The 27,836-nt window shown below is 35.8% G+C and overlaps 1 protein-coding gene and 1 long non-coding RNA gene across 2 annotated transcripts in view; both read left to right on the top strand.

Annotated features, from left to right (window-relative positions):
* LOC150099201 (uncharacterized) overlaps positions 1 to 27,836 on the top strand; it is a 146,245-nt gene that overhangs the window by 64,878 nt on the left and 53,531 nt on the right. The gene's annotated exons all lie outside the window — the stretch shown is intronic.
* Positions 11,129 to 19,507, top strand: LOC150099202 (uncharacterized). The gene is made up of 2 exons (XR_016549402.1): positions 11,129 to 11,438; positions 18,158 to 19,507. It is a non-coding gene; the product is annotated as an uncharacterized LOC150099202 (long non-coding RNA).

Raw genomic sequence — 27,836 nt, forward strand, 5'->3', positions numbered from 1 at the left:
CATCGTGACACAAATGTCCCCTATATTTACACTTTCGTGCAGATTATAGCAACCAAATTCTTCTCAAAAGTATCTGTGCACCCTAACAATCTGATCCAACTGACTGCAGATTATGACGCAACGGATTATTTAAAAAATAAAAGACCAAAAGCCAACCTAAACAAAAATACTGAGAACTAATCTCCAAGCCCACTCAAGGTGAGCAATTAGCTCATAAAGATTTCTCCACTCAGAGTTTCTCTTAAGATAGCGGGAAATATGAAAAGCATTTAGGATTCAGCCACTGGCTACATAGTGTGTAGTGTTTGTTGATAGCTCCTGAACAGATAAGTGATATTTTGATTAATAATTGGTGAATTTGCATAGTATTTACATAGTGTTGTTTACTTTTAGTATTTTAACGTGTCTGGGTGATTTTTGTGTGTTTTTGAGTATTTTCATAGAAAATTGACAGATACGATTATCTGTGCACATGGCTCCCATAAAGAGGAACACAAAGATGGCGTCCAGGTCGCCATATCTGTCTAAAAATTTTAACTTAAAGGATTTGACTCAGTGTACCTTTTGCAAAATGTATGCATTGAGGAGAGCGGTTGGAGTCTGGTTAAACAACGATAATGGATTGAATGTGTGCAAAAAGTGTAAAGAATATGAGGATTTAAAGAGTGTTTCAGGTCGTGTGAGTGATATTGTTGTTGAAAGTGAGAATCTAGATAACAGTGATATGCGAGGTATGTGGTCATAATTGCGAGGTAGCAACTGATAGCTGTGAGAGTGGTGCTGAAAGTGAGAATGAAGGTAAACATATAGAACGATTCAATGAATCATCAGAGAATAAAAATGATGACACTGACGCAATGAGTGAGATCGCTGTATTACGCGGAGCGATACATAGGGCAAATCGGCAGCTGGAGCGTTGGCAAAAATGTTTACCAAGTGTACCGACTAATCATCGGCAAAAGTATGATAGAAAAAATAAGGGTATGATAGTGAGTGTAAACAAAATGAAACAGCGAGTGTTGTATGGAGATTCCTTAGTAAGAGGTGTGTTAGTTGAGAGTTTAACAAAATCGTACCAACCTGGTGCGAACGTTAAGAATGTAAGCGAGTCAATTAGAATGCAAAAGCAGCAGGTAAAAAATTGATAATGGTAGCAGGTTAGGGCCGCATTTACTTTAGGCAAATGAGGCGCAAGATGGTGGGGCCTCACTCACTAGGGGGGTCTCATTTTAAAACCTTACTCCTCACAAAGTACAGTAAAAAACAGCATAGTTATAGTTGCAAAATAAAATACTTATTTTTAATTATTAAATTCATAATATAATAACGAGAGGCTGCTGAAAAATTTGTGAGGCTTCCAGCTTCCATTTGAAATACATTGTGCTTTCCTTAGAATATAAAACTAACAGGAACTCTGTATTCCATAAAATTCATGTATGTAAGCGTACCAAAATTAATTAATTAACATTTCTGGCTAGATGGGTGAAGCAAAATTGCTTTTCATATTCCCCTTTGTCTTGTAATGGTAGGACTTTAAATGGAATGTTTGTGAGCTTTATGCTCGCCCATTGAGGGCAGTGAAGTTAGATGTGTTCAGCTGAACTTAAGATGGACTTTGGTCTTTTATATTTGTTGATTTCTTCTTCATTATATTCCGAGGCTTCCTTGATTAACGGGTTTGGGTGGTTACTTGTCTTGGTAAAGAACTTCTCAGCTAGATTTTTGAGAAGGGAAGAGATATAAGGGATATTAACTTCTCTATGGATCTGGGTGTTTCTTATGTACCAGGGGGCATCCAGAATCATCCTCAGGCTCTTATTCTGTAATCTCTGAAGTTTTAGAATGTTTGAATTTGCGGTGTGGCTCCAAGCTGGGGATGCGTAAGTGATAACCGGTCTAATTACCATCTTGTAGATTGTTAATTTTGTTTGCATATCCAGTTTACTTTTTCTGTTGATCATAGGGAAGAGCTGTGCTAAGACGTTGGATGTCTTAGAGGTAATGTAACTAATATGTTTGCTGAATAGGAGTTTACTATCAAGAATCACTCCAAGATATTTAACTTCAGTCTGCCATGGAATCTTTACTCCCAATAAATAAATATCCTCCATGGTGTGAATTTTCTTTCTAGTGAACAGTATGGCTGAGCTTTTCTGGGGGTTAACTTGGATCCTCCAGTCTGCCATCCACTTTTCTAAGGTGTGTATGCTATTTTGTAATCTTTTAGTTGCCAGTTTTGGGCTCAGTGATCTTGCCATCAGTGCAGTATCATCTGCATATGCAGTGAATGTTGTTCTTGGGTTCAGAGGGATGTCTGCTACATATATTGAAAACAGTAGAGGTGCCAGAAGAGATCCTTGAGGTACGCCTGCCGAGATCCTGCGTCTGGTCGAAACCGTTTCGCCTACCCTGACCTGCATGTATCTGTCTTTCAGGTAAGACTGTATTACCTTTATTAGCCTGACTGGAAAATTAAATTTTATCAGTTTGAAGAGAAGACCTTGATGCCATACTTTATCAAACGCCTTCTCTGCGTCGATGAAGATGGCAACTGTATTGAGTTTCCAGTTGAAACCTTTAGTAATGATTTCTACCAGCCGGTGCACTTGTTGGGATGTACTATGGGCCCTACGGAAGCCGAACTGTTCATTAGGCAAAATTCCTAACTTATCTGTTTCTGTTTGGAATCTTGAGAGGATCACTTTCTCTGTTATCTTTCCGAGGCAGGATAATAGACTTATGGGTCTGTAGCTTTCAGGTAGGTGAGCATTTTTTCCTGGCTTCTTCAGTGGCATGATTGTGGCTGTTTTCCGTGTAGAAGGGAAATGCTGGAATCTAAAGATGGCATTTGTAATGTTGACGAGATGTACTATGGCCTTTCTTGGAAGTAGTTTTATTATTCTATTAGTTATGCCATCCGGTCCTGGGGCTTTTTTATTGTTTAGATGGGAGATGATATTTATCATTTCTGTTGGATTAGTAGGAGTGATAAGTTCTGAGTTGACATTGTTCTGTCTTAAGGTTGACCTAACATGACGATGAATCTTGTATATAAGGTTGATATTTAAATTAGTATACGATGGGTTGCACTGAGATTCTAGATTATCTACTATTGCCTCGGCTTTCTCTTCATCTTTGTGAACTGTTCCTTCCTTGGTTTGGATAGGGGGTATGAGTTGTTTTTTGGTGCGGATTGCTTTTAAGAATTTCCATACAGAATGATCATCAATGTTAATGTTGGTCAATTTGGTTTCCCATTGTTGGTTTCTGTGTTTTTGAAGAGCTTCTCGGACCTGCCTGTATAGATTGTTCAATACTTTTTTATCTTGTGGGGCTCTGGTATTGTGGTATCTCTTCCTGGCTCTATTTTTTGCTCTGATTAGGTCCATGATTTCTTCAGGGATTCGGTTAGTTGGGTTGAAGGCAGTGGATTGTCTGACTGATTCAATTGCTTTCTGAATTTGTATAGTTAAGTTATTTATTGCTGTGTCAATCTCTTCCTTTTTACTGATATTGGGTACCGGACCAATATGATCAGGAAGAACCTTGGCTAACTTGTCCCATGGTATGAATGTGTGCAGAGGAGAGAATTGATCTGATGAACCTAGATTAAGCACTATTGGACTGTGGTCAGAAGATAATTCGTTGACTGATTCCAATTTGTATTGGTATCTTAAATTTTTAAAGATAACAATGTCCAGCACATCCGAGCCACCCGAAGGGCTGAAATGGGTGGGCTCAGTAGGGCCGGTCACTACAATAGAGTTGAGCATTGCATAGTTGAAAAGTGTGTGACCTTTGGTATTAGTAGATGAGCTGTACCAAGATGTGTGTTTTGAGTTGAAATCTCCTGCTATTATTATGGAGTCATTTGGACTAAGTATAGAGTCCAGATCTGTTGTCAGCAGAGGAATGCTTGGAGGGTTATATGCAGCATAGATCTTGAGACTCCCAGCATTGAAGGTATGCACCTCCACACCAGTCACCTCCAGGTTTACTGTTTTGGGCTTGTCTATTGTGTTATGATTTAAATAACTCTTAATATATATGGCTGTGCCTCCGCCTCTTGTGCCAATTCTGTCGTTTCTGTACATAGTATATCCACGGATTTTTGGGTTATTAGCTGGTCTTAGGTGTGTTTCACCAATCAAGATGATATCTGCACTGAGACGAGTTGAAAATTCTTTTAGTTCCAATATCTTGTTCATTAGTCCATTAGCGTTCCATGCTATTATCTTAAGAGCTTTTGGTTTGAATTTATTATTCATGACAGATGGCTGTTATAATGTTTTGAGTGCTTTGCAGGAATCTTTTTCTGGAAGATGTTGAGGGGCATGTCTTGCTGAATTCTTGCAGCATAGTGGCAAGTGAGGCTGTTAAGACAGATGTTATGTTGGAGCATTCTAGCTCAGGAGATGTAGGAGGCTTAGTTCTTGCAGCTTCAGCATATGTTTTGTCCCTGGTTGTTCCTTTTTGTGAGGTAGAAGGCAAGGTGTTTCGGACTGGAAGACAATTTGTTTGGATGCTTGAAACATTGTTACGTGGCGGAGAAAGATTGACTTTTATTGTTCCTCGGTTTTTTGGATTGGAAAGGCATCCCTTATAGTTGGCGGGGTGAGGTCCTCTGCAGTTTGCACAGCATGCTGGAGTTGTGCGAGGTTTGGTGCAAGAGATGGTCTGGTGTCCCTCGCCGCAATTCAAGCACCTGTAGGCTGCCTTACATAATTTTTGAGCATGTCCAAATCTTTGGCATCTATGACACTGACCTGCAGATGCTCTTTTCCTTAGAGGCTCAGTTGTAATTTTGAGACCGCATACTACAGTCAGTTCATAGATCTGCTTTTGTGTGTTGTTTATTTCTACCAGCACCAAAGGCATTGGTCTTTTGTCTGCTGTGAGCATTATGCTCACTTTAACTGGGGACAGGCCCTGTCTGGAGAGATCAGTGGACACTTCTTCAGGAGTGATACCTTCAGCTATCCCACGTAGAACAACTTTCAGGTTCTTTTCGCTAATTAAAGTGAAGGTGTGGTATGGGACGCTAGCATTGTCCATAAATCTGGTCATCTGTCTGTAATCCGAGACAGTAGAGGGTTGTATTTTAACTCCTTCATCTGTATTTTTAGCCCATGAGAATGAGATATTTTGTTCTCTTAGGGCTGATGTGAAAGGGATCCATTTTTCTTTATCCCTTAATATGACTGGTGGTATCTTTTCTTTAGGACCATTGAGTACTTCTATCCCTGTTGTTTTGGGTTCTTCCACACTGGTAGAGATTTTCCTCTTCTTTTTCACCAATTGGAACTCTGTATCAGTTTCCAAAGTATGATAATTACTGTCTTGGGATGTAGCATCTTCCACACTTGGGGAGTGTGCTAAATCTGATTGCGTCTGAGTTGTGGGCTCTTCAATCATGTCAACCATATTATCCTCTGTGACAGCTGTGGGGGGGAATGTGTCAAAGAGCTTGACTTTTCCTGGCCAATTTTCACTCAGCAGCTTTCCCAGTCTGAGGAATTCAAAGTAAACTTCTTCGAATTTGGCCTCATTCAGAAGTTTTGCCATGACAATATTTGGAAATGTGTTAAGTCAAGGATGGAGAAAGAGTAGAGATTGCTCTGGTGTTCCGAGCAGGTAAAAGTAATCCTGTGGACTTTTGGGGGTCCACTAGCAAATCCCGTAGACACCCTAAGGTGTCTACCAGCAATAAGATATCGCGATATAAAATACAGCAATGGCGATACTAACGGCAGTAGGCCTAGCGTATCGCCCTTATAACTTTAATTGACTTACCTGGATGGAAAATAAATAAAGTGCCTGTTTATGGCAGTAAGCAATTAACTGAAATTACTGATGAATACGCATAAATCACTAAATCATAACCGTCAAATTCACAATTCACCATCAATAATACACGACACTAAACACTACCACGCGAGCCGCCATCTTGAACCTTCTCTCCTGTAAGCGTACCATTTCTTTGCTGGACGTATATATACATACAGCAAACCTGGATAATATTTTGTCCACCTGCTGAATGAACATGGATAAGAAGCATAGTTTGACTGTCATGTCCATTAGAAGGTGCGATAATCCTTCATGCTGAAAAGAACACTTAACTACATTACCTAAATTACCTGGCATATGTAGTAGCTACATTCTGTGGCCTACAGCAAGAAACGCAGTTGCTTGCCGTTTGCTCTGTAACCGGAATCTAAGTTATATCAGACTAAATACCTATGAGTTATATTCATTTTGCTACTTGTTTTTATCGTATAATTATAGTTTTAATGCCAGCGTAAAATAAGAAATCCTTTCATACTTTCTTCACTTCATATTGTATCACTTTGGAAGATCAATGTCACTATCATTTTTTTTGCTAATTATTTTAATCGCGAATACATTTTAAAATTCTCCAAGAACTCGATTGAAGATAATTATTTTTCTGAAACAATTATATTTAAATTCATGAATATCCAAATCTAAAAATGAATACAGTCTTCATCTGCTCCAAATTAAGTTTCCTATTTTATTCATAATCTTAATTTAAGTTTTAACTTTCAAATCGTGTTAATTTTAAGTTTAACACCATTTGTTGTTAATAAAAATAAAAAATAAAAAAAATAGAAAATCGTTCCTAAAATTGAAATGTGCGATCCATATAATCTTATTTTGCAAGGAAAGGAAGCAACTTGTCATATTTATTTCAATAAATGTTATTTAAAAAATATAAATATTTGACATAATATTTCCAATGCAAACAAACATTTTCATTATTTATTTCTGCACATGTGAAATTCGTTTTTATTTGGGTAGAGACACAATAAGTAAATTGTGCAGCAAAAAAGGGTCAATCCAAGAAATACAGTGCACATAACTACAATAACTTTATCTGGACGATTTCAATCGAAGGTGAGTTAGCCGATCTCATACGGAGGTAGCAGGGATTTTTCTCCCGGAAACTCGGGTTTTTCATCCCGCATACAGACAAATCGGCCCTTCAGAACACACGCAATTTACAGACAAAAAATACTAGTTGTGGTGGGCGGTAGATGGCGTTGATGGAGATGATTCGTAGTAGAGGTTCGGTGTAGTGGTTGCGACAGTTGTAGGTATCCTCCCGCGATGAGTCGTCGGACACCTTGGAGGTATCAGGAATAATAATAATAATAATAATAATAATAATAATAATAATAATAATAATCCGTTAACGATGGGGGGGGGTAATTGCATTTTAACAGATAGAATGCTGATGAAGTTTCATCAGCATTCTTTCTTTTTATTAGGTCAAAGGGATTTTGAGTATGTTTGTGAACAGATATATTCAACATAACTTGGGCAGTTTTGTTGTAAAAAGTGTTGCATTTGAAGACATATTAGCAGCATAATAATAAAATTGCAAAATTCATAATGCTTCAGAATAACTTGATAATTTTGATAATACCAAAACAAGATGAGACACATCTGTAGATATCTATTATTATTATTATTATTATTATTATTATTATTATTATTATTATTATTATTATTATTATTATTAGAGTCCTTTTAATTATGAACTCTATAAAGACATACTTAATAAATTTGTATTTTTGTGTTTTTAAATAAATGAACTAGTTTCATTTTGTCACAGATAGTTTTTGCTGGACTACCTGGATTTTTAGACTATTGTTCTTATCAATATTGTAAAAACTCGATTGTAGCTTAAATATTCCAAAGCACATTACATCGATTTTTTACTTTGGTCAAGTCCCATAAGAATGTTGTAAAAAAATAACCTTGTTTGTCTCTGTATATTTTGTATTAGATGTCTTTGTAAATAGCCCTTTGGAAATTTACTGTATATACTTCTTTAATAAGAATATGTTAGAGTGTTAAAAACAAAGGCAATAATTTTCGCCGGAGCTGTATCTAATAGATCTACATGGCAGCATTAGAAAGGTTGTTTATTAAATTTTGTGTGTATGTGAAAGGCTTGCAAGCTCTGCACGTAAATACTTCCGAAGTCAGTCAGAAAGGTGCAAACAACTTTCCGATGGTCGGAAACTTACAATCTAAAGAAAGCACAGAAGAGAACAAAGAGCAGGCCGAAGTTGAAACTTAAGATGAAAGAATCATGCCGAATTCTTCGGGGATTACAGACTTCGTGCGAGGTCTCAGAGAAGGCATAATAAAAGGGGACAGAGACATGCATATAGGCTTCCCGGATCCAGAAGTCGCTAGAGTGTTTCCCGTTTCCAGACATTGCCAGAGAGGGGCTTCCCAGTTCCAGTCTTAACAGAAGGCTTCGAGTTGCCGAAAGGAGATGTTCCAATCGCCGGAGAAAAGCTTCCAGGCCAGAGAGGAATCCCGGTTGATAGTTGGTTGCAATACGAGTTAGCGGCGGCGGCAGAAAAAGGAGGTAGTCGTCCAGGCATTTTTAGCGAGCCCAAGCAGAGGAGAAAAGGCAAGACAAATTACCCGAAGCACCTTCGCTCGGAAGTTTTTCTTTTCGCTGTGGGAGAATAACTTTTTGCCGGAGCTGTATATGAGTACCGCAGGGCGCAGTTGACAGCCCGCTATTTTCCCGACGAGATATCTCTGAAGACAGATTTCTTGAAGGAAGCTCAAGATCTGAGATGAGAGAATTGCCTTAGAACTTTTTGTGCAAGACCTTTGACTGAATGTGCCATACAGAGCTTTTGTAAGTTATATACCTTTGTAAAATTCCTCATATGTCTTTTAGTTGAACAATTAAGATTTAGATTAATAGTAACAAGAAGTGTCATTCTAGTGAATGAATCGAATCTAGAATGAAGAGAATGAAGAGAATAAAATGAATGAAGAGAATCTAGTGGCTAAAGGTGTGGAATTTACAATTAAGACAGGGTGCATGGGAAATTATCGGGATGGTAAGTATGACAAGCTTAAGAGTTTGATTGGTTCAGTGCCATGGCATGTAAACTGCAAGGGCTAGAAGTTGATAGTGCATGGGAGGCGGTTAAGAAGTGTTTGCATCAAGCAATGGCTGACTGTATACCTAGAGTCCCGATAATAAATCAAGTAGGGATTAAATAAAAGAATAACACCATTAAGCTTGAGCTGCAAAAAAGAAAAAACAACTATGGAGGGAATTTAAGGAGAAAGGTGACGGGCAGGCATATGAACAGTATAAAGTGCAGGCCAGAAGGGTAATAAGTGTGGTAAGAAAAACAAAAAAGGATTATGAAACAACATTGGCCATGCATGCTAAACAGAATCCCAAACAGTTTTTTCGATATGTTGCAAGTAAAAGAAAAAATGTAGATGGCAGAATGATTTTAAAGAATGCCGATGGTAGGGAGTTAACCGAATCAGTTGATATAGTTGAATTACTGAGCAAGCACTTTGCAAGAATATATCATCCTGGTGGTGACATTGCAGAAATGAATGAACCAATAGATTATATGGGAATTGTGGTGAATGAAGTAAAGGTGATTAGTCTATTGCAATACCTCAATGTCAACATATCTGTGGGATTGGATGGTATACCAGCTGGTGTCGTACGTGATGCGGCTAAAGAATTGTCAGTACCCTTGACCATTTTGTTTAATTTGAGTCTTGGGTCTGGGATAGTCTTGAGGAGGGTGAAAAGAGGGGAAAATAGTTCCAGTGCATAAAGGAGGTTCCAAGACTGCTGTTGTAAATTACCGACCGATTAGCAAATCAGGAATGATTGACAAGGTCTTGGAGAAATTAGTCAATTAGTGAAAATGGGATACTGTATGGGGGACAACATGGTTTTGTGAAGGGTAGATCATGCCTCAGTAATTTGCTCACGTTTTATAACACAGTTCAGGTGAACTGAATAAGGGTAATGGATTTACAGTGATTCTTCTGGACCTTGCCAAGGCCTTTGACAGGATATCAAGTTGGAACTCTAATCAGTAAACTGGAGCAGATGGGGATGGATATAGGGTTGGTGAGATGGATAGGAGGGTGGTTGATGGAGAGATACTAGAGAGTTGTTTATTCAGGAGTTGAGTCCAAAAGATGGCTTGGGACTAGTGGTGTGCCTCAGGGTTCTGTTCTTGGACCACTACTTTTCAATTTGTTCATGAACGATATAGTAAAGGATCTGAGGGGAACTGTTCATTTGTTTGCTGATGATGCAAAGTTGGGTAGAGCAATTGTGAGTCACAGGATGTCAAAATTTTGCAAGATGATTTTGATAGTTTGGATGACTGGGGTAAGGAAAATGGATGTCAATTTAATGTAGCAAAGTGTAAGGTTATGCATTTTGGGGTGAAAAGATTAGCAGCAGTCTATCACATTGGTGGAACCATATTCTAGGAGATTGATGAGGCCTGGGATTTGGGAGTGTTGGTGGATAGGGAGTTGAAGTTTAGGGGGCACATCGCAAAAGTGGCTAAATAAGCTCATCAAATCACTTGACTTCTGAAAAATACTTTAACAAGCAGAGACAAACAAGTTATTGTTCCTCTGTATCGAGCGTTGATAAGACCCCATCTAGACTACTGTGCCCAGATATGGGCACCAGGGTTTCTTCTTGATGGAGAGGAGATGGAGAGGATCCACAGACGAGTGACTAAGATGATAGCAGGTCTGTGAAATTAACCTTATGAGAACAGGTTGAAGATTTGTGGGTTGCAAAAATTGGTTGATAGGCGGAAAAGGGGTGATATGATTGAGACATTCAAATTACTGAAGGCTTTCTATAAATTCCAGAAGATATTTTTGAGAATAGGACTTGTGGTGGGAGGACTAGGTGCCATACATAAGGCTAGCTAGGCAAAAATATGGTTAGCAGGGGTATTAGAGCTAGGTTTTTTTACTTGGTGAGTGGTGAATGAGGGGAATAAGCTGTCAGAGTCTGTTGTGGGTGCTATGACCGTGAATGAGTTCAAGGAGAGGAATGATAGATACTGTGTGAATGTCGAATAGTTGTTCTTGAAATGATGTTAGGGCCTCCCTCGATGAGTATGTCGACTCGTTGGAGTTGTCCGAAATAATAATAATAATAATAATAATAATAATAATAATAATAATAATAATAATTTGCTTCACCCCCTAGGTCAGTAATGTTCTATCCTTGCTTCGTAGGACATACATCTCTTACCTTGGTATCCCATAATGCAAAGTACATAGCCTTACGGACATGATAATTATTGGAATTTTGTAATTCTGTTATTCATTTCCTCTGTTTCTATCGTAACTGGTTCTAAGTAGCACGCCATTTTTAAAAGAATGCTATATTAACTACACGATTCTCATCAGTTTAAACAACTGTAAATCAAAAATTTTTTTTCTTGCTGACCTACAATTACACAGCTACCAATAAATTGACTGTTGCTTTTCTGCAACTCTATATGTGCGCACTAGCTTCAAATTGCCAGGTCAATATTATTGCCGTTCTCCGTCTACTTGTAAGATAGACAGCGTGTAAAACAAATTTGAAGGTAAGGAAAAGTTTTATTTTTTTTTAAACGGTTTCGATATATTAAAGAAACATGAAATTTTCATGCTATTCTCCTCTAAAGTGAAATAAGTGCAGTTTTTAACCCTAACCTATTGTAAACGGTTATCGATGAAGTTTAGCGATGTTCAACAAAATGCAATTAGAAATTAGTCTGTATGTATGAGATCATGAATTTAAAGTAGACAAAGTCATCCAAAATCTGAAATGTGGAAAGGCAGCAGGAATAGATATTTGACCAGAAATGCCCGATAATGAAGGTATTTGTGTGTTACAGTGGCTACACTGTATAATTCAAAAGACTTGGTCAAACGGTCGAATTCCAGATGATTAGAGGAGAGCACCCCTAGTACTCACCTATAAAAAAAAAGAAACAAAACTGAATCTGAGAATGGTTCAAGTGAAATAAGTTGTCAAGATAATATTTTCCATTATAGACAAATAGTTGAGAAATGATCAGAAATGCTTTTCAAAACATTGCAATTATATTATATAAATGGTATATTATATCAAAATTGGCAAAGTTTATATCGGCCCTTTACCTTATGCTGGCTGTGTTGAACTCCTGAATAAATTCATTACAAATGTGCATCATTCCCTGAATAAATTGAATAACTGCTGTAATAAATTTGATATATAAAATCAGCAATAAGAGACAAAACTGTGGAAAGGCAGAAACATCACTAAAACTGCATTCTGACCTTGTAGAACAAGTAAAACATTATAGCTATTTGAGCAAAATTTGTATTGAAGATGGCAAATTAAATATAGAAATAGCATGGTTAGTACAATAGGAAGTTAACTGAATACATTTATATGGAATAAGAGAGAAATTAGTGAACCACTAAACTATCTGTAAAAGATGGTGTTCAAACCAATTTTAACTTATGAATCTGAGAGTTGGGTTAGAAGTAAAATGTTAAATCAGAATGGAGATCAGATATGAGAGATCTGATCAAGATTATTGAACAGTGAACAGATGGCATAATCATTAAAAGTAATCTTAGAATGGAATTGCTGTTGAACACGTTTTTCTTTCTTTTTTTTTTTTTTTTTTTTCTCCCTTCAGGATGACAAGAAGTACTTGTTCTGCTAATCTTCTCTCCCTCCACACACACTACTTCAAACCTCAATTCCATGCACATGACTACGACATACCATGCCACAATTCATGGACTATGCACAATGCCTTACCATTTCCCACTGCTACTAATGGTATTATTTGTCTATAAATTGCATATATACTTTGGCTGGAATGCAGGATGAAAAGTGCAACTTTCCAGGAGAAAAAGCTCTGTTTCCTCTGTATGAGATTAGCTAACTCACAATTTCAAAAAGTCTATATATAGATTCCTCTTTTCATGACAAGTTCTGTGGTATGGGACAAGTATTTTTTATTTTTTTTAATAAATGCATGTAATGTTATCAGTTTTGCAATTAATAAATTACTTCCTTAACTGTAAGTGGTTTAACTTTTTACTTCAAAATGAAAAAAAAAATGGCTAAAAGTAAACTCTAAATCCGTGAACACAGATTCATATCCCAATATTCCACATTTAACCATTAAACTCATGAGATTGAGTTGTCACACACCTTTTACAATCAAAAGAAAAATATTTAATTTACAAAAAGACTGGTAAGTTAGTTTTGTGAGAAAAAGAGAAAAGCAATTCAAAATACTACAGTTATATGGTGTCAGTGGAGCTTTATAGCAAGCAATACTTGTTTTTTATTTGAATTGTAAGTCGGCAATTAGAATTGAAGGAAGTACAGGAAGATGGTTTATGTTAAATTTGGTCAGACAAGGATGTACGTACATTATCCTCTGTTATTTATTAATTATATAAATCACATTATGAAGGAAAGTGGTATTAAACCTGATATCAAAATTGGAGATGTTAATCTCAGCTCTTTACTTTATGCAGATGATGTTATACATCTAAATAAATCCAGTATAAGTTTAGATTCCCTGACTAAATTTAATAACTATTGTAATAGATTTGGTATGAAGGTCAGCAATAACAAGTCAATGAAAATAGGCAGAAGCATTGAAATATCTATTGCATTATGAGTGGAGAACCTATAGAACAAGTAAAACATTTCAGCTACTTAGGCACGATTTTTAGTGAAAATGGTAAATTAAGTATGGCAATAGACAACAGAATGAAGAAAGCTGGTATTTTCAGAAGTCAACCGAATAAATTTATATGGAATAAGAGAGAAATTAGTCAAAACACTAAATTAGCTGTATATAAGACAGTGTTTAAACCAATTTTAACTTATGAATCTGAGAGCTGGGTTAGAAATAAAACACTTGACCAAAGACTAGAGACCACAGATATGAGAGTGCTGAGAAAGATATTAGGGGCTTGAACAGATGCATCAATGGCAATATCATATTAAAAATGAGGGTATTAGGAAAGAACTTGACATTGTTTGCATCCAGGAATGTGTTAGCAGAGCTAATCTCAGGTGGTATGGTTACCTGAGATTAGTTGACCAAGAATAGCAAAATAGGTGTTCTCTTTCAGGTTGGCAGTACCTTAGAAAACAGAAATATAAGATCTGATAATGTATGTTAGTCTTGACAGATAACAGATTGATTTGGAGGAAATTAATGATGTAAGTTCTTCATGTAGTATTATCATAATGTGCTGTACGCCCCTTGAGGGTACATGTCAGGAATTTGATGATGTGAAAAGACACACATGCACACACACACACACATATATATATATATATATATATATATATATATATATATATATATATATACATACTATACACACATGTATATATATGCGTGGTGTGTATATATATTATTAAAATAACCAAGTAATTTTATAAGCTTGGTTATTTTTACTCCTAATCCCAAGTAAGCAAACAGTTAAGTTTGCGTCTGAAACGTAGTTCAAGTCTAAAGATGGTACAACACCAGGGCAACTCATTGTAAAGGTGGGCAAAGCTCTGATCACTATTCTCAGTATTTCCCATAATGTAAAGCACATCTCACTAAAAGATGTATACTGCAATACATTATGGGTGGTGTCACTACCCAGACCAGTTTCAACCTTTTTTGAGGTCTCCTCAGTGAGTAGCTAGACCTTAAATACCAAGGTTTTAGTAATACAGAGCCCTATCAACTTTACCTATACAATTTGCCATGAGGTGTTTTTATTTTGAATAAAAATCTGTGGAGGAGATATACAGGGTGTTCGGGATAAATTTGACAGTTTCGTAAGGAAAAAGAAAATCTTCTTTGTATCTATTAAATTTAATGAATTGACAAAAAAACATTACAGGCAGAGTTAATTACAATACTATCAACAAGATTTACTCAAAATAACCACCATTAGCATCGATCACAGCTTCAATTCTGCTTCGGAACCTCGAACAAGCTGATGCTACAGTCTCCCTGGGAAGGGCCGCAAAAACTGTTTTAATTTTATCCATTAACTGGGCTTTTGTATTACTGGAAGTGTGATTGGTGTCTTTTTCAACTGCGCCCCATACAAAATAATCCATGGGGTTAAGGTCTGGGGAGTTTGGAGGCCAAACATTTGGACTGGTGAAGTCGTAGAAATTTTCAGACAACCATTTTTGACTTTTCCCAGAGGTGTGGCAAGGGGCCGAATCCTGCTGCCATACATACGGCCTACCATTGGCTACCCTTGTTATCCAGGGCTTGACTACAGTTAGCAACTCCACGAACAAAGCCCGAATTCCAATGCCAGGGTTCTTCAACATCTGTTCCTGCAGATTTGCGAGGAATTCTGCTGTACGAACGCAATCAGATCGTCTGCTAGGGATCTTTCTTCTTGCTACATCCTCGTAGTCACCATTGCAAGTCTCTAGTTCATGCCTGATTGTTTTTACTGTATTCAGGGAGCATTGGGCAGCAGTCGTAATATCCTTATTTTGATGGCGGGCACGAATCATCATGATACAAGTTATTCTCTTCCATGATTCAGGTGGGTTCCAGCTATCCATCCTTTCTGACATCTTGTATATGAATGAAGAAGGGTCCAAACTTTTAAATGAAGAGAAGTGTGTGTTAATACATGTAACTTACGGAAAAATATAATTAATTATAAATATGTCAAATTTATCCCGAACACCCTGTAGATGACAATGAATTTTTAACTTGGGGATATTGTATATTATTATTAAGATAACCAAGTAATTTTATAAGCTTGGTTATTTTTACTCCTAATCCCAAGTAAGCAAACAGTTAAGTTTGCGTCTGAAACGTAGTTCAAGTCTAAAGATGGTACAACACCAGGGCAACTCATTGTAAAGGTGGGTAAAGCTCTGATCACTATTCTTATTGATTGTCATTTTCATTGTGAAATTCATTGTCATCTATATCTCCTCCAGAGATTTTTATTAAAAATAAAAACACCTTGTAGCAACTTGTATAGGTAAAGTTGATAGGGCTCTGTATTACTAAAACCTTGGTATTTAGAGTCTAGCTACTCACTGAGGTGACCTCAAAAAAGGTTGAAACCAGTCTGGGTAGTGACACCACCCATAATGTATTGCAGTATACATCTTTTAGTGAGATGTACTTTACATTATGGGAAATACTAAGAATAGTGATCAGAGCTTTACCACCTTTACAATGAGTTGCCCTGGTGTTGTACTATCTTTAGACTTGAATTACGTTTCAGGTGCAAACTTAACTGTTTGCTTACTTGCGATTAGGAGTAAAAATAACCAAGCTTATAAAATTACTTGGTTATCTTAATAATAATATACAATATTCCCAAGTTAAAAATTCATTGTCATATATATATATATATATATATATATATATATGCAACATTATCATAAACTAACAGTTATTATCCTTTATCGATAACATTTCATGCATTTTGGTCTCTTTTTTCCTAATATTCTCATGGGAAAACTGTTCCCTATATGACAGCAATATAAATTCATCAAATTTTTCTTGCATCTTAAAATCACAGATCATTAAAGAAAGTATATCTTGCCTTGATCCAAGCCACTTCAAAAACTTGATTCACTTTCTGAATGAAAGTTACATCGTTTCACTGAACAAATTACTAACACCTTATCAACAGTTGCATCACTTTAGAATGAATTCACTTTTTATATGAAAGCATCAGCAGCCTTCATTGAAGTAATAACGAAAACCATATCAACAGTTTGAAGTCGCCTTTCATTCTGAAAATTCTAAGTGAATACTTTACGTTTGGTGCATATTTTTATATGAGCTGGAGAAAATAAAGTTTTGGTCAATTTTTACTGAATAAATCCTATATGGATTAATACCTACAATAAACTTCACGCAGCTCTTTTTTAAAGATATCCTGCCTTGTCTTTCATTTCTAATTTTTCTTCTAATTTCTGTTTATATTAAAGATACAGAAACTCCACAATTTTCCTATTTCTGTGTTCTCTTTTTATTCTGAAAGCTGAATACTTGAACATTCTTCTTACTTTCGTGCATGATTGGGAATACAGTAGAGCTCAACTTCTGCTCCAGTCTACCATTGTGTGCTGCTGTGACTGTTTTCAGTTCTGTACTTGAAACAGAGTTCTTTTCAGAGTGCTGAAAAATTACTTAATTATAATTCTGTCCAGAAAAAACAGAATTAATAATGGCTCTTTATTTCATAAGGTTTTAACATTGAGGTAAGTGCATGTAATTATTTTCATAACCTGAACAATAAATTTGGTGCTTCTTGTATGGTCTGACCACAGAAGGGAGAGCTCTTGTTGGCAGACTGCCAAGAGTGACTTCAGCATGAATTGATGGGGAGAAAGAAATAAGGCGATGAACGAATTGGTCAACAACATGCAAAATCATGTGCTTTATAGGTAAAATTTTCCAACTGTTATACAAGCAAAATAGCTACGACTTTAAAAATTACAATGATCATAAAAGAGAAGGTTAATTTTCTAACGTGTAATAATAAACAACTCTTCCCACAATATGGATTGATTACCCTATTATCGGAATGGATTCTCCTTCTGTTGACATGCGCAGAAGTGTCGAAGGATCTCGTATCTGTGGGCATACTATAATAGCATGCAGTATAAATTCTTGCAACATGAACACCAAAACATCCTACTTGCAGCATACAAAAAAAAAAATAAAAAATAAAATAGAATAAAAGAATAGCACTTTTACAAAAATGTGATTTTTGGCCTTGCCTAGTCCCTTTGGGACTAGGCAAGGCAAGGCCATAACTTTGATACTTTCTTTATGGGTGTATGTGGAGGAATTCCTCTTTGGCCATCCTTGTTTTCATCATTAACTTGAATTGATATTTATTATTATTCTCATAACAATAGATTACTATTTTATTATTAACATTACAATAAAAGACAGATTTTTTTTATTGCTTATGAACCTCAGGGGAGTTATTGTTTTTTTTTTTTTCTTTCAAAGTTCTTTACTCACACTGATTGTATTATTAATTCTAAACTGGATGTTCAGCTAATGATGTAATCTTTAATTCAGGCATGTTCTTGACATGCTGTAAATCGCCAACATCCTGCATATTACAATATTAGACACACACATAACTAATTAGGGGGAAGTGATTAAGATTTTATAGAAACAAATTCAAGTTTGACAATTTCTTCATGGGTTTACTGGAATTCCTCTTTAGCCATCCTCATTAACTTGAATTGATATTTATTATTCTTTTCGTTTTTTTTTCCCCCATTTAGGTATATAGAGGCAGAAGAATAAAATAAATACCAGATTTAACATTATTGGTGCTACTTAAAGGAAGAAGCCAAAACAGCTGGTGAGCTCCTACTAAATAACATATATAAGATGTTATATTCAGGCAATAATTATCAGGGAAAAGAAAGAATTATATATTCGATGCTAAACATGAAGATAATCCTCATAAATGACAGGTGGTATCAAGTAGAATGATGTGGACAATGAGACTTGTTTGTGTCTATGGTAGCAAGAAGATTCTACTACAGGAATTTTTGAATCATTAGAGAAGAAAAAGAACAAGAAAAAAACCTGATATAAAGAAAAAGTTATTTCTTGTTGAAGATTTGAACAGAAGAATAGGAAATGAATATCGAACACGTTAAGAAAAGAAAAAGACTAATAATAATGGTAAGTTGCAGACAGATTTCTGTTCGTGACATAGTCTAGTCATTACTATTACCATGCACCCAAATTCAAAATCTGCAGGATTCCTTAACTAAATTAAATAACTGATATAACAGATTTGGCATGAAAATCAACAATTATGAAAATAGCCAGGAACATTGAAAACATCAACTGCATCCTAAATAGGAAAACATAGGACAAATAAAACATTTTAGCATTTTATCCTCACTAATAATTAGTGAGGATGGCAAATTAAACCTATGATTAACAACAAAATAAGCAGTGCTGGTATTGTGGGTTATGTTGTCATTTGAATAAATTTATATCAAATAAGGGTGCAGTTCACCTCTGTAAGCTGATCAGTTTTGATTCTTTTCAAAACTTTAGTGTGCACATTTTTCTTTCTTTATTTATTTTTTTTTTTCTGCCCAAAACTAAATGCTGATCACTTCTATTTTAAATCCTCTGTATACTTTTCTGTCTTGAACCAGCATGAAATATTCGCGATCAACAATAGCATAGTCAATGAAACTTTCTTATTTATTTTGTCTTCTCTCCACATAAATTTCTGCACATCTTTATGTTGGAATGTGGTGCTAGTAATAACTATTCCATGTTCTATACAGAAATATAGCAGGTACTTACCATTAGTATTAGCTTTGCTCTTTAACTATTCCCAAATTGGTAAAATATTATATATTAAATATTATTTGATCCATTCAAGCATTAACCACTTATATGAAGATATAGTAAATAACTATTTAACCCACACATTTTATTAAAAAAATGCCAGTGATCATCTGACTACAGACAATTGAATCATTACATTGAGATATTTATTACAATTTGTTTGTTTTGGGGGGAGAGGATCAAATGTTAGTTGTAGATGAATTAATAAATCTGTAATTATATAGAAATAAAAGAAATGAATTAGGAACATTTAATGTTAGTTACTAATGTTATTTATTCATTCTTACCAGTTATTCATATGAAGTTATTTGTATTATACTGATAATAAAATATTCCCAGTGAATGCATTCTAGCTACTAATGGTATAAAGAGGCATTAATGATTTCTTGCTCGCTTGCTCCTTCCACTTGACCAAACATCATGCATGGAAGAATTGCACTTGCCTGTCACTTCATAAAGCAAAATTAATGTGGAACAATCTTAATGTAAGAGATGTAAATTCAATTTTTCTTTCTGAAAATAGAAAACAATGTGTAATATATGAGATTTCTTAGAAAAATATATTGATCGTCAGATCAGTGATTGTAGTCAAGAAGCAAATCTGCTTTACTTTCGTGTTCTGTACAGAAATCCAGCAGGTATTTACCATTATTCTTAACTCTGATATCATGGAAATAATTATTTCTGAAACTTGAAGCAAAGATTATCAGTTGCACAGAATTTAAAATTCTCAAAAGCAGTAATGCAAATATGAATGCTAGGACTTCTAAAATGAGTAAATTTCTACAGAAGATTTAACATTTCACACTTATGAGCTCTTGACAATATTGTGTATGATAAATTGTTTTCATAAGTTTGTTTTCAAAATCACACAGGAATTCATACGTCCAAAGTCTGATACTTGCAGTAAATCACCTAACTGTTTTTATGATTCTAAAACCCAAACATTGCTTCATACTAATGAAAAACCATTAACCTGTGATACTTGTAGTAAATAATTTAGCCATTCTCATGAACTTAAAATACATAAACAACTCATAGTGATGTAGAATTTTTTATCTGTGAAACTTTTAAATTATTTTTGCTTTCATTATCTTAAAAAACACACATTTAACTCATATTAATGAGAAACTTTATATGCAAAACTTGGGATGAATCATTTAGCTGTTTAGATTATCTTATAAAACATGGGAACTCATTCTGATGAGGAAAAAACCTTTTGCTGAAACTTGTAGTAAATCATTCTATTATTTTCATAATTGCCCATTAAAATTGCAAGAGATAAATATATTTCGCCCACATGGATGTTTAAAGGGTGGTTATAAAAACATATACATACAAAAAATCATTTTTGTCTCTTACTGCTCTTAAAAACCACATAAGAATTCACAATGAAGTGAAACCTTTTATCTGTGCGATTTGTAAATCACTTTTGCAGTCTTCAAAATACATATAAGACTTCACACTAATGAGAAATCATTTCTTTGTGGTAAATAATTTCACAGCTCTAAAATTTTTAAACACATTAGAAATCACATTCAGGAAAAGCCTTTTGTTTCTGAAATATTTCATAAATCATGTTCACAGTTAACATGTCTATGAAATCACATATTAGAGAAACTGAAACTTGTGGCAGAGCATTTTCACAGTTACCACCTCTTAAAACACAAGAGAAGTCTTACTAAAGAGAAATTTTGTTTGCAAAATGTGGTAAATCATTTGCAGTTTTCAAGCCATAGACCATGTAAATGTTCACAATAATAAGAACTTTTAGTGATCAAAGCTTGTAAATTCATTTCTTTTTTTTTTCACTTTTGTACTTTTTTAAATTCATGCGATAAATTCTTGCTAACATAAAATTGCAGTAATCAAATTTTTTACATATTTTTTTCTTTTCTCTCCAATTTGCACTGATTAGATAGTTATAATTGAAGATAAATGAAAGAAACTATGGAGAGAAATTAAGAAAGTATGGAGTAATTACTTTGAAAAATTGCTAAATGAAACAAGCAGTGATAGCACAGTGGTAAAAAAACACTCAACACGCATACAGTCAGGAATACATATCCATTCTTGAAGTTGAAAAAGCCATCAAAGGCTTGAAATATGGAAAGGCAGCAGGAATAGATGATATTCGACCAGAAATGCTGACGTATGGTGGTATAAAAGTCCTACAGTGTCTGTACTGCATAGTTCAGAGAGCCTGGACAGATGGGCGAATTCCCAATGATTGGAGTAGAACTCTAATAGTACCCATATATAAAAAGGAAAATAAAACTGAATGTGAGAATTACAGAGGTATTTCTCTACTGAGTGTTCCTGGCAAGATCTATGCAAGTATACTTGAGAAACGGTTGAGAATTGTGGAAGAACAAGCTGGATTCAGGCCAAATAGAGGCTGTCAGCATCAGATCTTCACTTTACGAAAAATAGTTGAGAAAGCATGGGAATATAACAAAGATATGTATTTAAGTTTTGTCGATCTGGAAAAGGCATATGACAAGGTGCCAAGAGAGAAGCTATTCAATACACTACAGTTATATGGTGTCAATGGGGCATTATATCAAGCAATACTTAGTTCTTTGAGTTGTAAGTCAGCAGTTAGAATTGAAGGAAGTACAGGACGATGGTTCAGTGTTAAATCTGGTGTGAGACAAGGATGTATATTATCCCCTCTGTTATTCATTATCTATATGGATCACATTATGAAGGAAAGTGGTATTAAACATGATATCAGAATTGGAGATGTTAATGTCACCTCTTTGCTTTATGCAGACGATGTTATACTTCTAAATAAATCCGCTACAAGTTTGCAAGATTCCCTGACTAAATTGAATAACTGTTGTAACAGATATGGTATGAAGGTCAGCATTAAAAAGACGAAGACAATGAAAACAGGTAGAATTGTTGAAAATGTCAACTGTGTTGTGAATGGGGAACCTGTGGAACAAGTAAAACATTTCAGCTACTTAGGCACGATTTTTACTGAAGATGGTAAATTAAATATAGAAATAGACAACAGAATCAACAAAGCTGGTATGGTAGGCAGTCAATTGAATAAATTCATATGGAATAAGAAAGAAATTAGTCGGAACACTAAATTAGCTGTATACAAGAAAGTGTTCAAACCAGTTTTAACCTATGGATCTGAGAGCTAGGTCAGAAATAAAACACTTGACCAAAGACTAGAGACCAGAGATATGAGAGTCCTGAGAAAGATTAGAGGCATGAACAGATGGCATCAATGGCAATATCATATTAAAAACGAGGATATTAGGAAAGACCATGACATTGTCAGCATCCAGGAAGGCGTTAGCAGAGCTAATCTCAGGTTGTATGGTCACTTAAACAGAATGGGCAAGGAAAGATTAGCAAAGCAAGTGTTCTTTGCCAGGTTGGCAGGAAAACGACCTAGTGGAAGACCAAGATATAGGTGGATTGATACGGTGCAAAGTGCCTTAGACGATAGAAATATAAGATCTTATAATGTTGGGGTCTTGACAAGTAACAGACTGATTTGGAGGAAAATTGTAGATAGGAAGTTAGTAATGATGTAAATTTCTCATGTAGTACTATCATATCCTGTACACCCCTTGAGGGTATTTGAATTTGATGATGATGAAAGAATTTCTGATTAACACTGTATGTTTCACTCATCCTTGTAGCTGGTTTTGTTTTGAGTAACAGGCCTGCTATTCGGAAAATATACACAAGTGTAATTTATAGATGATCAACAGTATTATGTTGTTGATACATAAGCATACGCTGTATATTAGAAACCGGGCCGACCCTAGGAATTTTGTCACTCCGTGCAATAGCATATTTTGGTCACCCCTTTCCCCTTATTTTGCTGCCCTCATTGTTACTAATATCGATATTACTGGGATCGCAATTAAAAGTAATTGCCATGAGCTCAGAATTTTTGGTTTCGGTACTTTCACTTATTTTCTCTTGTACTAAATTATCTGCTTCAGCTTTTAGATATTCATGCAAAGTCCAGCTCTGTTTCTGAATATAGAGTTTTTTTTCCGATTTTCATTTGCGATATTCTGCTCCTGATAGTTTTTTTCTTTTATCAGACATATTGCAATGTTAAAATTATTTTAAAAGTCAAATCCTAATAACTATCAAAAAAATTATTAACAATCACTACACAGCTCTATTTACGTATTTCGGTTCTGTCCACTTATTTCATAATGATCGTTTTGTCTCATTGATTAAATGAGAGTTAACCTTAGGTCAAGTCCTCACGGCTAACAATTGAATTGGAAATAAATGCAAGATGAAGGTATTCTATTGTCATCTGAAATTAACACTGACAGTGCGAAATTAAACGCAACATAATCTTCTTCTTCAACCTTCTGGTTCTGTCCACTGCTGGACGAAGGTCTCCCCCATGATTTTCCAGATCACTCGATTTTCTGCCTCTCCCATCCATCTCACTCCTGCAATTTGTTCCAGTTCATCTCTCCACCTTCTTTGTCTTGCTCCATCCATTGGTCTCCACTCTGTTGTTTTTCTAGTCCATCTCCCATCACTTCATCTGGCAATATGGCCTGCCCATCTCCACTTAGCCTGTTTAATGTATATTACAATATCCATGACATCTGTTTGAGATCTTATCCAGATATTCTTCCTATCTCTTAATGTTATTTTTAGCATACTTCTTTCCATGTGATGTTGTGTTGTTCTCAGCTTTTTGTTTAGGGCTTCTGTTAAAGTCCATGTTTCTCCTCCATATGTTAGGACAGGAAGTATGCACTGGTCAAAAGCTTTCCTTTTTAGACTCATAGGGATGTCACTTCTGAATATGACTCATTTTCCCATAAGCCATCCATCCAAGGTGAATTCTTTGTTCAATCTCTTTTCTTTGGCACTTCTCAAAGGATAACAATTGGCCCAAATATACGTATGAAGTAACTTGTTCTTTTTCATGGTTTTCAACTTTGATAGTTGTACGGTTTATGTATTTATTCATCATTATTTTTGTTTTTTCTCTATTTATTTTTAATCTAATTTCTCTGGAGGCTTCATTTAGCTGATTTAGCCTTTCTTCCAGATCTTCAAGATTATCTGCTATTAGGACAATAACATCTGCAAATTTCAGATGATGCAGCCTTTCTCCATTTATGTTCATTCCTTTTGTTTCCCAATCAATGCTTCTAAATGTTTTGAAAATTTATTTTTCACTTGGTTAGAGTATAATAAATTTAGTTTAATCCTTTATCCAAGTGTGAGCAAACAAAGTTTGCGCCTGAAAGTATCTTCAGGACTGGGGTAAGGTGGTACAACACCAGGGCAACTTCTTGCAAAGATGGAGCAAGCTACCAACACGCCTATCTCAGTATCTCCCATAATGCAAAACACATTTCTTTGTGGATATGTCTAATGCTCTGCATTAATGGAAGGGCCACTACCCAGACTAGTTTTGACCTTTATTGAGGTCTCTTCAGTGGGAGCCATACTCTAACCAAGTGTAATTTTTCAACATCGAAATTTCTCTAAATCCAGAGTAATTTATTAAAAAAGGGTGGCACACCATTTGGCAACTCCTATAGGTAGAGATGACCTGCTAATGCTTCTGCCTAGTATCTCCACTTGGGCCTGGCTCCCACTGAAGAGACCTCAATAAAGGTCGAAACTAGTCTGGGTAGTGGCCCTTCCATTAATGCATAGCATTAGACATATCCGCAAGGAAATGTGTTTTGCATTATGGGAGATACTGAGATAGGAGTGTTGGTAGCTTGCTCCATCTTTGCGAGGAGTTGCCCTGGTGTTGTACCACCTTTCCCCAGTCCTGAAGATACTTTCAGGTGCAAACTTTGTTTGCTCACACTTGGATAAAGGATTAAACTAAATTTATTACAATGCTTCTAAAGACTTCCTCTTGTGCAGCTGTAAATAATTTGGGAGATATGGTGTCGCCTTGCCGGATGCCTTTTTGTATTGGGAACTTTTCACTGTTTTTATATAATTTAATTACAGAAGGTGCATTATTGTAAATATGTTTTAGTGTTTCAATAGATGATTTCTCAGTTCCCTGGGTTTCAAGTGCTTTTAGTGTTGCAGATGTTTTAACTGAATCAAATGCTTTTTCATTTTCTATATAGGCCAGACATAAGGGTTTATTGTATTCAATTGATTTTTCAATGAGCTGTTTTAATGTGTGAATATGATCCAAAGTATTGTAATTCTTCCTAAATCCAGCTTGCTCATAGGATTGCATTCCTTCTAGTTTAGATTTTATTCTATTATTTATAATTTTTGTGAAAACTTTATATATGAGAGGATGACATCCTGACAGGAATAGAGATGGAAGGGTATGATGTGTTTCGTGAGGATAGAAGGGGTAAAAAGGGAGGGGGAAGTGCTATTGATGATAGAGAAAGAGTTATGTCCATACAAAGTAGAGATGCAAGATGGAAATAGTGCCAGTGGTTTTGCGGCAGTATGGTGTGAAATAGAGGTGAATGGAATCAAATACTTGGTGGGATGTTGTTATAGACCAGGTAATGTGGATGGTGGTTGTGATAGTGAAATGTATAGTCAAATTAGCCAAGCAAATAAGAAAAGGGTGATCATTATGGGTGATTTTAATTATGGCAATATAGACTGGAATGATGAGATAGCAACCGGAAGTAAAGAAAATGAGTTTTTGAGGGATAACTACCTCAGACAGTATGTAACAGAGGGCACACGAGGATTAAGGGTCTTTGATTTGGTCATCTCATCAGAGGATGTAATTATAAATGGGGTGTCAAATCATCCAACAGTTGATGAGAGTGACCATGAGGTGATTACCTGGGTGGCTGCCAGCAGTGCGAGGACCCCTGTGAGAAAAGGGTATATGTGGAACTACAAGGGGGGATGATTATGAAGAGCTCAGGAGACAGCTTGTGGGTGTAGTGTGGAATGAGGAGTTAGCTGGAAAAGAAATCAATGCAGCTTGGGGGATTTTCAAAAACTATCTAGTAGATGCAATGTCCAAATGTATTCCAAGGGTGAGAAGGTTAAATAAGCTAGGTATGAAATGGATGAATAAAGAGATTAAGCATGCCACACAGAGAAAAAGGGCATTGTGGATGCAGCATAAGAGAAGTGGAAATAACCAATTTCATGAGGTCTACAAAGACCAGGCAAGGAGGGTGACTTGGTTGGTGAGAGTAGCTAAAGAGAGGTATGAACAGCAGTTAGCTAATGAAGCCAAAAAGAATCCTAGAGAGTTCTTTCGATATGTAGCCAGCAAAAGAAAGAATGATTATGGAAGGATGACATTGATTGGAGAAAATGGTATAAAGACAGCTGTTGCAGAATGTGTGGTGGAGATACTTAATGAGCAGTTCATAAAGATCTTTTAATCTTGTGGTTGTGACTTCATGGAGAGATTGAGAGCAGTTGATGATGGGGAGGAGAGACTGACTAAGTGAGCAAGAGGTGTTTGGGGAGTTGAGTAAACTAGATGTAAATAAGGCTGTGGGACTTGATAATATATCGCCACATATTCTGAAGGAATGTGCCAGGGAGTTGACACCTGCCTGAACTTTTTTTTTTTTATTTTTAATATGAGGCTTGCACTTGGTCAAGTTTCTAAGGAGGGCAAGATTGTGCCACTTCATAAAATAGGTGATCGAACTCGAGCATCAAACTATAGGATTATCTGTGTGTCAGGTGTTGTGGTTAAGTTGTTGGAGAAGCTTGTGAGAACTAGGATCAGAGTTTGGTTGACAACAATGGTATTATCTTTGATGGACAACATGGATTTGCTAAAGGGAGGTCATGTTTAGTAATCTACTTATTTCTTACAATAAAGTGACTGCTTCCTTGGACAGAGGAGAAGGACACACAGTAATATACTTGGATTTCGCAATGGCTTTTGATAGAGTACCTCATGATAAGTTGACAGTCAAACTAGAGCAGGTGGGGTTGGATATCAGATTAGTGCATTGGATTGGAGACTGGCTATCTGATAGGTATCAACAAGTTGTGTATGGGGTTGCAATATCCAGGAAAAGAAAAGTCACTAGTGGAATGCCTCAGGGGTCTATTTTATGGCCATTACTGTTTAACTTTTATATTAATGATATTGGTGAAGATTTGGATGGAAATATTCAGTTGTTTGCAGATGATGCAAAGTTGGGACGAACCATAAAGAGTAGTGAAGATGTTGTGGCCTTACAAGAAGACGTGAATAAATTGAGTGATTGGGCACGGAAATGGGGATGTGAGTTCAATGTTGCAAAATGTAAGGTTTTAAAATTTGGAAAACAAAGATGGGATGCAGAATTTATGCTTGGTGAGGATATATTGTTGGAGGTGGAGGAAATAAGAGATCTGGGGGTGATAGTGGATAAGGATCTAAAATTTAGGGGACACATCGCCAAAATTGTGAAGACAATACAGAGGCTTCTGGGAATGATGCAGAGAACACTGATGTGTAGAAGTAGGGAAATTCTTGTTCCATTGTATAAGGCTTTTAATAGGCCACATGTGGACTATTGTGCCCAGATTTGGTCACTGGGTTTTCAGAAGGATGAACAGATGTTGGAAAGGGTCCAAAGGCAACTGACTAAGGTAGTTTCTGAC

Source organism: Typopeltis vanoorti, chromosome 14 (assembly GCF_054136105.1).
Source record: "Typopeltis vanoorti isolate ZY-2024b chromosome 14, IOZ_Tvanoo_1.0, whole genome shotgun sequence".
NCBI classification, from domain to species: domain Eukaryota; kingdom Metazoa; phylum Arthropoda; class Arachnida; order Uropygi; family Thelyphonidae; genus Typopeltis; species Typopeltis vanoorti.